The following is a 12,459-nucleotide window of genomic DNA, read 5'->3' as shown; positions in this document are numbered from 1 at the left end:
AATTTTGCAGCATTAACTAGAAAGTACATAGAGAAGGAAGGAACAGACAATAACGGTTTTGCAGCTTGCAAAACTAGATTACACAGTCCACGTGAATTTATGATCCCATGCAATCAAAGACAGCCTATCATGGTGAGGCTGGGATTAGACGTTAAATACAGATCTCAAAAATAGACTCAAACCAGTGGTTATTACTCATGAAAGTGTTCCCATGGAAGGTATGATAAATATGAATCCCTACCACCAGCTCTGGGATTGACTTCTGAATTCATTGCTGTCATGCTGTAATTTAGGCGTGCCACAACTGAAAGAAGAAGAGAGAACTAGGGTACTATTTTTCACAAGAATGCAAAAGTGTACTGTTCTACAACCATTTTGTACGAGGACTGCTCTGAAAGTAATGCCTCCTATTTTGTTATGTTAGCCCACCATGTCTGAGGCAGAAGTTGGTGGGATGGCAGTAGAGGTTGAACCTTTCCATCAGTATTCTGTTACGTGTTGTTGCCTTGTGACAAATGGCAGCAGAGGGGCAGTCTGACACAATGGCGTCTGACATGGAAGTGTGGGTGAAGCAAAGGTGTGGCATTGAATTCCTCTACTAGGAAGAAAATAACACCCATTGACACTCATTGATGCTTGCTGAATGTTTATGGAGACCAAATTGTGAATGTGAACACAGTGAGGCAGTAGGTCATGTGTTTCAGCAGTGGCGACAGTGACATGAATGTGACAGCGACATGAATGTGACAGCCATGTTCTGGATGAACATGCAGTGCTGTCACACCATGAAATGAAGAGGGTCTTGAGCAACTCATCCATGCAAATTGGCTAATGGTGGTGACTGTATTGAAAATTGTTGTTTTGTAGCTGAGAATTTGCTCTATCAAAAAATGTTATTGTGCTCTTTCAGAGCAACCTACATATTTTAATAACATTAGCAAAGAATCTCCAGTCTTATTTGGGTTGATATTTTGAAGGTGGTTTGCTGGCAAATCCACCAAGAAGTAACAGACGCATAGTTGGAGTATTCAGAAAATGAAATGCAGAAAAGGCTGAGCTACTCCATACTGGTGAACGTGGGAAGCCGTAGAGCATTAAGGAGTTTTTGCTATTTATTGGCTTGTATCTTTTCACTCTTTTGTAACTTCTGAAAGGTTCCTGAAATACAAAAATAAAACCTCTTATAAATTAGATGCAAAACTGTAAAAATGTGGAAGAGCACCCTGCTGCTCATCAGATAAGAGGCTGTTCTGTCGTAAAAGCTGAAATCAGAAACTCCAAGGAGTGAGGAAATTCCTGAAGTTAAGATTACTCTGGCCAAGCAATCATCACACAGCCACCATATTGTCATTCTCTCGCCCTAAATGTAGGCCCGAATAAATTACTCTTTGTACTAGATGCAGTATAAAACACATAGGAAGTGCAAAATAATCACCTTAACATTACCTTCCTATTTATTTCTGTGGAAAATACAACAGATGCAAGGAGTGCAATAACATTATTAAATAGAGCAAATTATCAGCTACAAAACAATATTTTTCAGCACAGTCGCCACCATTAACCATGCATTTTTGCCAGCAGTGAACAAGTCTGCATGCTGTGCTCGTAAAAAACCTGCCTGGCCATCCAGAGCATGGCTTGTCATTCATGTTGCTGTCACCACTGCTGAAATACATCACCGACCATCTCACCATGCTCGCATCCACTGTTTGGTCTCTATAGAGGCATCAGTGAATGTCAGTGGGTGAATTGCCATCCCACCAAAATCCACCTCTGACATGGTGGGCCAAAATAACAAAATAGGAGGCATTACTTTCAGCACAGCCCTCATAGTTTTTTAAACTTACGCATTTTTAAAGATTTATGCATTTATAAAGATTTTTAAAGACATCTGCTGAAATACTAATAGCCAAGAGCACTCACTGTCTCAGATAAGTAACAGTCCTCTATGCAACTTCTTTTTTCTGCAGTGCCCGAGAAATGTAAGGAATGTTGTCCTTGTTACTTTCTGGCAGTGGATTAATTAAAATGACGTACAAGAGTTTCTCCTTTTCTGCAGATTCAAGCACAATATTTCTATCTTCTCTAGCTTACTGGCTGCAGTAGAAACCTTACCTTTACTGCTCACCCCAGGATATGAAGCATTATTTCCAGACCTTAGGTGTGTGCCCAGCTCCTGCTAAAGGCAGTGCCACTGGAGCGCTAAAGCAAGATCTGTGGCACTTCTAAGGGGAAAACACAGAGAAGAGAGTAGGGGAAGGGGCAGAGGTCACGTAAAAATATCGGTGTGATCTCAGGAGTTTACACTGCCTAAAAGAGTCTTTGGTCAATGCAGCTGAGGCAGCCTCCCCGCTCGGCTCCATGAAGTGTGATCTACACAGAGATCCCAGCACTCTGTGGGCTCATGGCTTTGCCCTCGATGGGACGCCCTCCTACTGACACGCACGGCCAGAGCGAAGGTGAAAATCTCATCGTACTTAAATGTAAGCTGATACTTCTTTTCTTTCCTGATTTAAGAATTTATTGCAAGTGTGTTTTAGTGATTTCCTGATTCAGGGTCAAGATGAGACGCCAACTCTTGCTTTTTAGAAGGACATGGTTAGTGGGTATGGTGGTGATGGGTTGGCGGTTGGACTAGATGATCTTAGTGGTCTTTCCCAGCCTTAATGATTCTCTGATTCACTTGCTTTGCATAGGTTAATATAGCCGCATAAGCTTGTGGGATTTGTTTTAATTTAACAGAATTTTAGACATTTCCCAACTGTTCTTTCAGCTCCCTTTTCTTTTTCTTCTTAAAGAAAAATCTTGTTGGAATGCATAGCTTGTCTGCATAGGACCCACCATCTGTCTCGGGAAATTTAGGATGCATTTGTATAGTTATTTAGGTCTTGATGTATGTGCAGTTTCTTTTATGTACGGTCTAATGGTATATGCCATAGACATGATTTTTTTTTTTCTTTGACAGCTTTACTGTCTCTTTTTGGAAATGAAATTTTTATGGTGAGTTGCAAAGGTTTTCATTATTTCTTTATAACTTCATTTAGCAGAACACACTTAACAAAATAGTAAGTACTCGTGTTTTTTTCTTTCTTTGCTGCCGTGCATACAGGAGGGAAATTGCCACTGAAATATGGGTCATTTTTATCTGATGCTCTATAAAATAAAATAAATGACAGTTCAAAACAGATTTGGTGCTCCATGATTGATGGCAAAATTTTGGCATTGTGCAGATATTACAAGGGGTAAATGAGCAAATAAATTGATGTGTGAATCAGAAAGCTATAGCTAACCATTAAGCCAAATGTACAGTGTTTGAGACGAGTTTTGGAAATAGAGGTCTGTAGTTTCCAATTGTTTCTGTAGAGGGTAGAGATGGATTTTTCAGGAGAGCTGAGCATTCGTCTTCTGCTTCATTATGAGAAACTTGTTATATTAGGCCAATATTGTTCACATTTGGTTTTGTAAGTTTTTTCTTAGCTCTATAGAAAAACTTTTTGCTTAGAACTGGGTCAGAGTGCTCAGACTGGAAAATTCATTATAGCAAAATTTCAGGGCAATGCTACTTTAGCAGGAAATTGTGTTTGTGGGCTGTGAAAAGATAACTGGAGAAAAAGCTTGCATGCCTGAAGCAATTAAACCCCAAATCCAGCATGGCTGGATATGGATAATTGGTTGATTAAAATTACTTAACCTACATGTGTTTTGCTCCCTATCCTCATGTTCTTACAATTAGTTACTGGGCAAAACAGGAAGTCTTTAGCCTTTAAATTTTCACTTTGGGTGGTAAACCCTTTCCCAGAGAGATGAATGTGTTTTACATGTGCCTGCAAAGTCTTATAGCACATTCGATGATCCTTTCAGAGGGTACCACACTATAAAAACACAAGAATTAAATAGTGGCATGAAGTTGCCATGCAGATGAATCAGTTACTATTTTGATCTCACATTATGTTGTATTATACCTAGAATAATGGCAAATTGTTAATTAAGATCCCTTGATACTTGCGATGATCTAATTTTCTGTTGCTTATAACTGCCAGAATGTAGTCTTTAGGCAGAAATTTTCCATGCTGAATACGGTATCCTCAGGCTCCTACTTTTCTTTCTGGGGATGCAGGAAGTGCAGCCTGGTGTTTTACTTTTCTGAGTACCCACTGTGGAAAAATAGGTTGCTAATCCCATCCTGACCATAAATAAATTAGGGAGGAGCAGCGTCACGAGGAGGTTAGTGGGACAATGAGGCTGTGCCCAGAATTCTTACAAAAGTGGGGAGAAAGGGAAGCTAATGTGAAAAGAGAGATGCCTGTGAGCAGAATCTTCACAGAGGGGAAGACAGAAAGCCATATGGGAACTGAGAGGAATATGAGAAGGGAGATTTGGTTTGGCAGGGCTGGCTAAACAACCCAAGAACTGGTAAATATACCCAAGCAGATTGGCTGGAAGGCATCTCAAATGCAGAACAGAGCTTGAAAGACTTCCACCACTTCTCCCCCATTAAGTTTGGCCAGAGACTTCATCCAAACAGCTTCAAAAGGAGAAGGAGAGGGCCACTGGGGAATTTAATGAGGCAAGACACAGAGACAAGCTTAATAAAGTGGTAGATTTGTGTCTGTTTACCTCACTGTAAATGGTCCCAAAAAGAGAGTCAGTTTTCTGCCTGTTTTTTTCGCTTTTAAAGTCTGCAGACTTTTATCTTTATAGATAAACAAATAGAGGTAAATTCCGTGTCTCATAAAATGTTCATCAGGTGAATGATGTAGTTCTTTCAAAATGTCATCAGTCTTCCTGGTCCGAGTGATGTTCACAGCAGGTCCTCAGCCAGTGGAAGTCAAAATGCCAGCTCCCTTTGAAGATCATAGAAGCAAATAATGCATAATTGAATCTCTTATTTTTACTGTCACAGAACTGATTTTATCCAGGCTGCTCATGTGCTGCACTTGCTAATCTCAGGGAAAGATATTTGTGATCTTCTGAAAAAACTTAACAGGCCTTGAATTTGTGTGTTCTCAGAACACGCATCCAGAAGAACCCACTGGATCACTCAATCTGATTTTTCATCTGCAGGAGGCTTTCTTCATCTCCCTGTTGCCCTCATATTGAGCCCAGGAACTCAACTGCAGTTTGTGTTTAAATGATACCTGTTGGAAAAGCACCCAGCCTTGCTGGGGGACACAGGAAGTCTGAAAGTCTAACACTTCCCTTGGCAATTTGTTTAAGAGGTTTGTTGCCTTCTGTGCTAAATAAGAAATGTTCTTCTTTCAAAATATGAACACATCTGCCTCCATCTTTCAGCTGCTGACTTTTGCTTCTGCTAAATTCAAGTCTTTTAGTACTTCATATTTTTTCTTTATGGAAAAATTTTTCTTCACTAACACTCTAATCAATCACTTATCAGTCTACTTTTATGATTAAGCTTCTTAAAAGTCTTCTCAAAAGTCTTTCCCTCTAGTATTTGGGTACTTTTTCTTACTCCTTTTTAGACAACTTCTGCTTTTTCAGCATTCTCTGTTTAGCCAGGAGCCATATATGCTCTGTGACACTGATGTCCATGTTCAGCTGCTTGCTATCCCTCCATCTTAAATCGTTTTCAGAGCAATAACTTTATAAAACGCTGTTCCTCATTCAGTATTACACAATCATAGAAGCATAGAAACACAGAAACATTAATGTTGGGAAAGACCTCTAAGATCACCTAGTGCAACTCGCAGCCCACCCCCACCATGCCCACTAACCACATCCCTCAGTGCCACATCCACACAGCTCTTGAACACCTCCAGGGACGGTGACTCCACCACCTCCCTGGGCAGCCTGTGCCACTGCTTCACCACTCTTCTCATTTGGCCCTGGTAAATCATACATAGATAAAAGTTGTTCCTATATGATCCCGATTGTTCCATATGTCTGTCCCACCTTCATTTACATCCATCTTCATGTACCCCATCCACTTCAGCAGTAGCAGCTATTGGAGAAGAATTCAATTTTTCTTGGCCTGGATGTGAAAAGGTCCTAATAGAAACACAGCTTTGAATCTCTTTCAGTTTGAAGAGTACGCCTGCATCTGCATTTTATGTTTAGGGGTTATACAGTAAAATAACAGAAGAAGCACAATCCATTAAACTGCACTCAATTAAAAGTGCTTTGGGGTGCTTTGTCAGACAGACATTGCCCCTTCTCTCTGTAGGAGACCTCTGTTATTCCAGTGTCTCCTGACTCATACTTGTGTCATGACAAGTATGACACGATATACTTGATGATGTCAAGAAGCACACACCTGGGGATGTATCCTTGCCTCTGCCTGGGGCTAGTGCCAGTATGGACTGGATAGATTCTTCATGTTGTTTTTCATTCTAAAGAGTGTGAAATTTATATTTCAGCATTTTTTAGTAATGAAAAATCCAGGTTTTTGCAAAAATTTATAACTCCATCTCACTATCTTTTTTTCCTTCGGGACCAATAAAATGGATAATGGTCCATGACAGTGATATTCTCATATTTGCTTTTCCTTATCTTTTTTGCTGAAGCTCAGAATGGCAAAAGAAAGCCCGGAAACCCTTAAAGTTTCGAAAGTTCAAATGACAAACTTAGTGTTACATTTTTGCAGATTTTCACAGCATTTCCACGCCATTTGACTTTGATGTGTTTTTGCCTGACTTTTAATTTTTGCAGTAAAACTTCCTTGGATGTCCTGGAAAGGACCTACCAAACCCTTCAGAGCTGTCTTAAAATTTCAGCTGCTGTTGGATAAGATTGTTTCATCAGCCAGTTACATGTCAAACCTTAGCAGAGAAAGAATTTTATCTATCACTGCCTCTCACAAGAGATGTCTGTCTCTGACTGACTGATTCACAGCGGTGCTTGAAAAATGAACTGTATTGCTAGACTTTTCAAACGTGAATGAAAATGCATTAAATAGGAAGTGAAATGGGATCAGAATACAGTGCAGAATCCTTCTTTCCAAGTGTCACTTGTAAGTATAGGTATAATTCACCTAACCTTGCTTATTCCTTCCCTCCTTCTTTCCTTCTTTCTTTCTTTCCTTCTTTCCTTTCTTCCTTCTTTCCTTCCCTCCTTCCTTCCTGAGCTTCACTTAAGACAGCAAAAGAAGGGGCTTGTAGTAGAGTTACCATTAAAGCAGTGTGAATCACCAAGGAAAACAAGACCTGAGCTCATGGGGGCAAAACCTCGTTCTTACAGAGATTTGAGTCCAAATTGTTTCCTGACAATGGTGAAGCTATTGGAAGGCTGAAGTTGAGCACAGGTTTCCTCGCATTAGTGTCTGGGGTTGCAAGTATTGCCTCCTTACCCCAGGATTTCCTACACAATCTGATGAAGTTCTGCTTTTCATGGCAGCGGGTAACATGCTGTAGAACATGGCAGCCATACCGGAGCAGCACCAAGGAGCTCCTTGCCTTAACTTCTGGTGCTGTAGGCACTTGCCAGATAGCTTACACTCATCAGTAAATGTCACATCAACGGATCCTGCCATCAGATGTGAACTCTGTTCATGAGGCACCCACTTTGGATGTACAAAAAATGCTGTGGGACCCGCATATGGCCTTGTTACATCTCTCAGGAGCTGAGGCACTGGAATACCTGGCTTACTTCTCTCTGCAAGTCAATGCAATTAATGTATTTTATTTTATTTTTTTCATTTCAGTGCGGATCAGTATACATATACATAGCAACAAAACCAATGCCAATAGAATCACACGGCAGGAAATATAATGTTAACTTGATCCCGGCCATGCTTTTATGCTTAATAAGAGAAAATCAGGAAATAAGGAGAGTGTTGGATTTAATTTTGAATTTCCTGGGCCCTTGCTGTTTGTTGTCTTGAAGATAACACCGTCTAAACATACAGGGTCTTAAAAATTTAATTTCCTTTTTCTATTTCCTAGTTCCTATTGCTCAGGCTTTCAGGCTGCTAGTGTGGCTCCTCTTGAAGCAGAGACTTCTTGTCATTCTGTCATTCTGCGTGTGCCTTCTGATTCACACTGCATTTACATTTCTCCTGCTCCTTTCCACCTTCTTCCCGAGTGAAAGCTATCTGTTCCCCCACACAGTCAGCCTGCAGTACTGAAGAGAAGCAGAATTTGTTGGTACTGCCAGACCTTTCACATTTTCCATTTCGCTCTTCTCTCCGTGTCACCGAAGATGACTGTTGCCCAACAGGGCATGTCAGCAGAGCTTACAGATAGTACATTTGATCTCACTGTCCAATATGCTCTGTGAGAACAAGAAATACTCTTTCTGGAGGCCAGAAATAGACACTATCCTCTCATCACATCAGAAGACCAATTGCCAGAAGCAGAGATATTTCCCTGTGATGTGACCAAGCTCAGCAGTGTCATTTCCAGCTGCTGACACACCAGCAAAGGGGGGAAAACCACCAAAATTTCCTGCACTGCTGTTGTCCTTGCTGTGTAGGCTGGTGGTTGCACATGGGCCAGGGAGCTCCCTCTCCATCTCACAGCAACTTCTCCCCACTTTTCCAAGCACAAATACAGGTTGGGTGGAGAATGGTTTGAGCCAGGCTAGATGGGGCTTTGAGCAACATGATCTAGTGGGAAGTGTCCCTGCCTATAGCAGGTGTTTGGAACTAGATGATGTTAAAGATCCCTTCCAACCCAAACCATTATATGATTCTATGAAGACTAGCAAATTCAATGGGATTCTGGTGTAGAATGTGGCCACCTCATCTGGGGCTTTGTGAAGGCTGAGAGCTTGACCTTGATTGATTGAAATACAGTGTGTACAGGCAGAGCAGCGCCTGCTGTCCTCTCACTTTCGTGTCATAGCCTAGGCTTGTTAGGCCTTTGTGTTGACTTGTTCAGTGACTTAAACCTGCCCCGTATTTCTGATCACCAGTGTTTTCACTTATGGGACATCTCCTATCCTTTCAGTGTGGCCTGGCACTGAAACTGCATATTAAAAATAAAGCCACATTTCATAACAAAGGATCTTTTGTTAATTCTAGCCAGGCACACTACTTCCCATTAAAACCTAAAGAAATTTACAGTAACTGGTTTGGTATATGTTGAAATTATTTTCCAATAATGGGTAGATAGCCTTGTTTATTATTTATGTGCACGTAATTCCGGTAGCAATTAACATCTTAATGAAATCTTTATATAGAATATATTCTTTAATGAAAACACAATTGTGAATATGATTTGCTGCTCATAGCAAATCCAATATAATTAGATTCAGTTTAATAACATACAAAACTATTAACGTATGAAGAATGCACTCTGAAAACATTCCTGCAATCACACAAGATCGGCAGAAGAAGCTGAGCTCTCATTTCTGAAGCTCCTGCAGCACAGATGAGGGTAAGATGCTGTTGCCGTTACATCACGGGGACGCTGTTGGTGAGATATTCAGCCATTTATTTGCAGAAAGCCTGCACGTTGTGAACCTTTATTTGCCTTTCCTCACCAGAGGATTTTTTCCCCTTGAGCAAGGGATGAAACCTCTTTCAAGTTTAGATTTCAGGAAACCCAAAACTCAATGAGAAATTAAGGTCTTGTTTGGTTTGGGGATTTGGTCATATTATATCCACTGGTGACAGCCGCTGATGGGGCTTTGTCTGCATTGTCCCCAAGCGCATAGTGGCAAAGCTGCTGTTTGTGCTCGTGGAGATCAGCAGGCCCCCAAGCAGCAGTAAATTGCACAAATGCAAATCACAGCTTGCTGACCTGCAAGAAGGGTTTTTCTGGCATCAGTATGTTGGTCCTGCAAGCAGAGCGTTTCTCCAAGGCAGCCTAAGGCTCATGGCTAGCAGGTGTGTGGATGTCACAAAACATGCTTTGGGATGGCTTAATGCATGATCGGGCCAGGTGGCTCATGTCCCACCAGCCTCCTTCCCAGAGCGCCCAGGAGTCCCTGCACAAGAACTGGTCTTAAAGCAGAGTCTTCTGACTTCTGTCCATGTTTCTGCTGATTTTTTTTTTAAATGAAAGGATCACATTGTTCTGCTCAAACAAGCACCAGGCAAACCAGAGAAGAACTCAGATGGGAACATCTCTGGATGACTTAGGAACCTGGAGGCCATTAGCAGCACCTTAGCAGGCTTTGGCAGAGGTTAAACACTAATGCGATGAATCCTCTTGCTGAGATCCATTTTGCCATAGCCCCACAATTACTCATGCATCAGTACTCACATTTTCTGGCGTGGCCTTGTAGAGCTGTTTTAACACACCTAATTAAGCCCAGAAATGTGTGTTTGGTGTTCTAGCGACAACAGAACCGCCTAATAATCTTTAGCACTTATGTACATATGAAATGGTGCGTACAACATCAAAGCTGTGCACACACATTAAATAATTCATCCCGATAATAAGCCCTGGAGGCAGGGACAAGGGACTTGAGCTAAATAACATCCCTGCTCCTGCAGCACATTGCCATTGGAACCAGGGCTAAGTGCTGTGAGCGCCAGGTGCCGAGTGCTATGCTGTATCTCTCCACCCTCTCTGCTCTGCGGTGGATGTATGTAGCAGCTCATGTGTTATTTGGAACATTTCCTACTCCCAGGCATGCTCCTGTGGGAAGTGGCTACGAGTCCACATCACAACACATCCCATAAAAATAGACTTGCCAGCCCGGGTTGGAGGGGCTGGGGCTGCCAAGGAGCGGCAACGTGATGAAGATCAGTGTTGCTGTTTGAACTACTCATGGTGTGGACGCCCACACAGCCCCTTCAGCAGCAGGCAGGGGGCAGGGTGCTGGTGGTGGAGAAAAACCCAAAACAAGGCGAGTACAGCAGCCGTGTCAGTGACTTCCTGCTCACGACCAAAGAGCATAGCCTTCTCACGGTCATCCTCCTACTGACTGTCATGATCAAATTCAATCAACTGTAGCCAAAAATGGCGTAAAAATGACTCGAAGAAAAATATCCTTCAAAACATGAGGGTTCTGAGAAGAGTGGGGCTTCACTTCCCCCTGCCTCAGCCTTCAACCCAAGTGAGCCAGCAGCATGCTGCTGGGAAGCAGAATTTTCTGCAGACCTCTTGTGATGCTATGCTCAGGATGCGTCCTCTCACATGATGTGATCTGCATGGTTCAGCGCTGTGTCACATGCGTTGGCTTTTGTTTGCCTCTTCCCCTGAGCAGTGAGGTGTGCGACACCTCTGACAAAGCCCATCTGCGGAAGACAGCTTTCTAAAGCTGGGAGAGATGGCATCTAATGCTCTGGGAAAGAGCCAGCTCAGATGCAATAATCATTTGATGTTTCACTGGCCGAGGATGGTAACTCTTGCTGTTCTGCTGGCAATTTGCAGGGATGTGGATCTTCACAACCTGCCTTAGTGATAGACAGTTATTTTTCCAAGAAGCCTTTGGACTTCGGACGTTACAAATGGCCTGCTGTTTTATTTTAATCTTGGTTCCTATTTGCCGAAGGTGTCATTCTGCTCAATACAAGTTTACTTGTGAAGTTTCTATTGCCCCTTTGGGATGCTGGCACTGAGTCTATGCATTCTTTAAAAGGACACTTTATCTTCAAAGAAAACACCCAAAAATTCCTGTGCATACTCCAGAGCATCACACTGTATACAAGAGGCTCTGGAGGGACCTAGTTAACAGGGAGCATTTTCTATCTAGATGTGTTTGGACATTCCTTTATAGAGCATGTGGAAATGTATTCCTTTTTCAATTAGATACACCCTCCTCCTGTAACATGAGTCAAGAGGAGAAAGCCCACACAGTTGTTTTGGTTACTTAGGAACTTCCATGCCTGATTAATCAGTTTCTCTCCCCTGCTTCGAGGAACCTAATTGAACTTGTCATTTTTTTTTCACCCAAAATGTAGTCATAGACTAAAAAAACCCTGGTATTTCTAATATTTATTTTCCACATTGCACTTGCCAAACATGCCTCCCTTGGGGACATTATAGGTTGGCTTCCAGATTAGCTAAGGTCATCCTGTACATTTTCTGGACCCTGGGGAATGGGGCCTCTTCTGCTCTTTTGGTGTAGTTTGGCAGGACCCGAGCCCATTTCTATAAGATGAGGTCTTCCATATCAGCATGTACCTCTTCCTCTTGCTCCCACCATATCTCTTCCCTCCAGCGTCTTCCAATTACAGTATTCCTTCCATTACCATTAAATTTAATATAATCCATCAAGTTGTCCCAGAGGGGATATCTTTCACTCTGGATTTATCTGCTAATAGACACATGGTAGCAGATGATCTCTCTCTCTCTCTCTTTTCTGGGAGATTATTAATTACTAACGCAATTTTATCGCAGAAAGCTGACAGTCTTCAAACATAGCCTCATATCATCCCGTTTCATTTGAATTTCTCCCGTGTAAATTACTGCCTCACACTCCTGGTTTCTATAGGTGCTCATTACATTCTGACATAATTCATAAAAAATAGAAATAGGTGATGTTATGGGTATGCTTCTTCTTCCTTAGCTCCCCATCCGTCGTTCGATTCTATTCTTTTTGGCGGAGTTA

The sequence above is a fragment of the Gallus gallus genome, chromosome 3 (genome assembly GCF_016699485.2).
Source record: "Gallus gallus isolate bGalGal1 chromosome 3, bGalGal1.mat.broiler.GRCg7b, whole genome shotgun sequence".
Taxonomy (NCBI): Eukaryota; Metazoa; Chordata; class Aves; order Galliformes; family Phasianidae; genus Gallus; species Gallus gallus.
Note: the sequence above shows the minus strand (reverse complement) of the source record.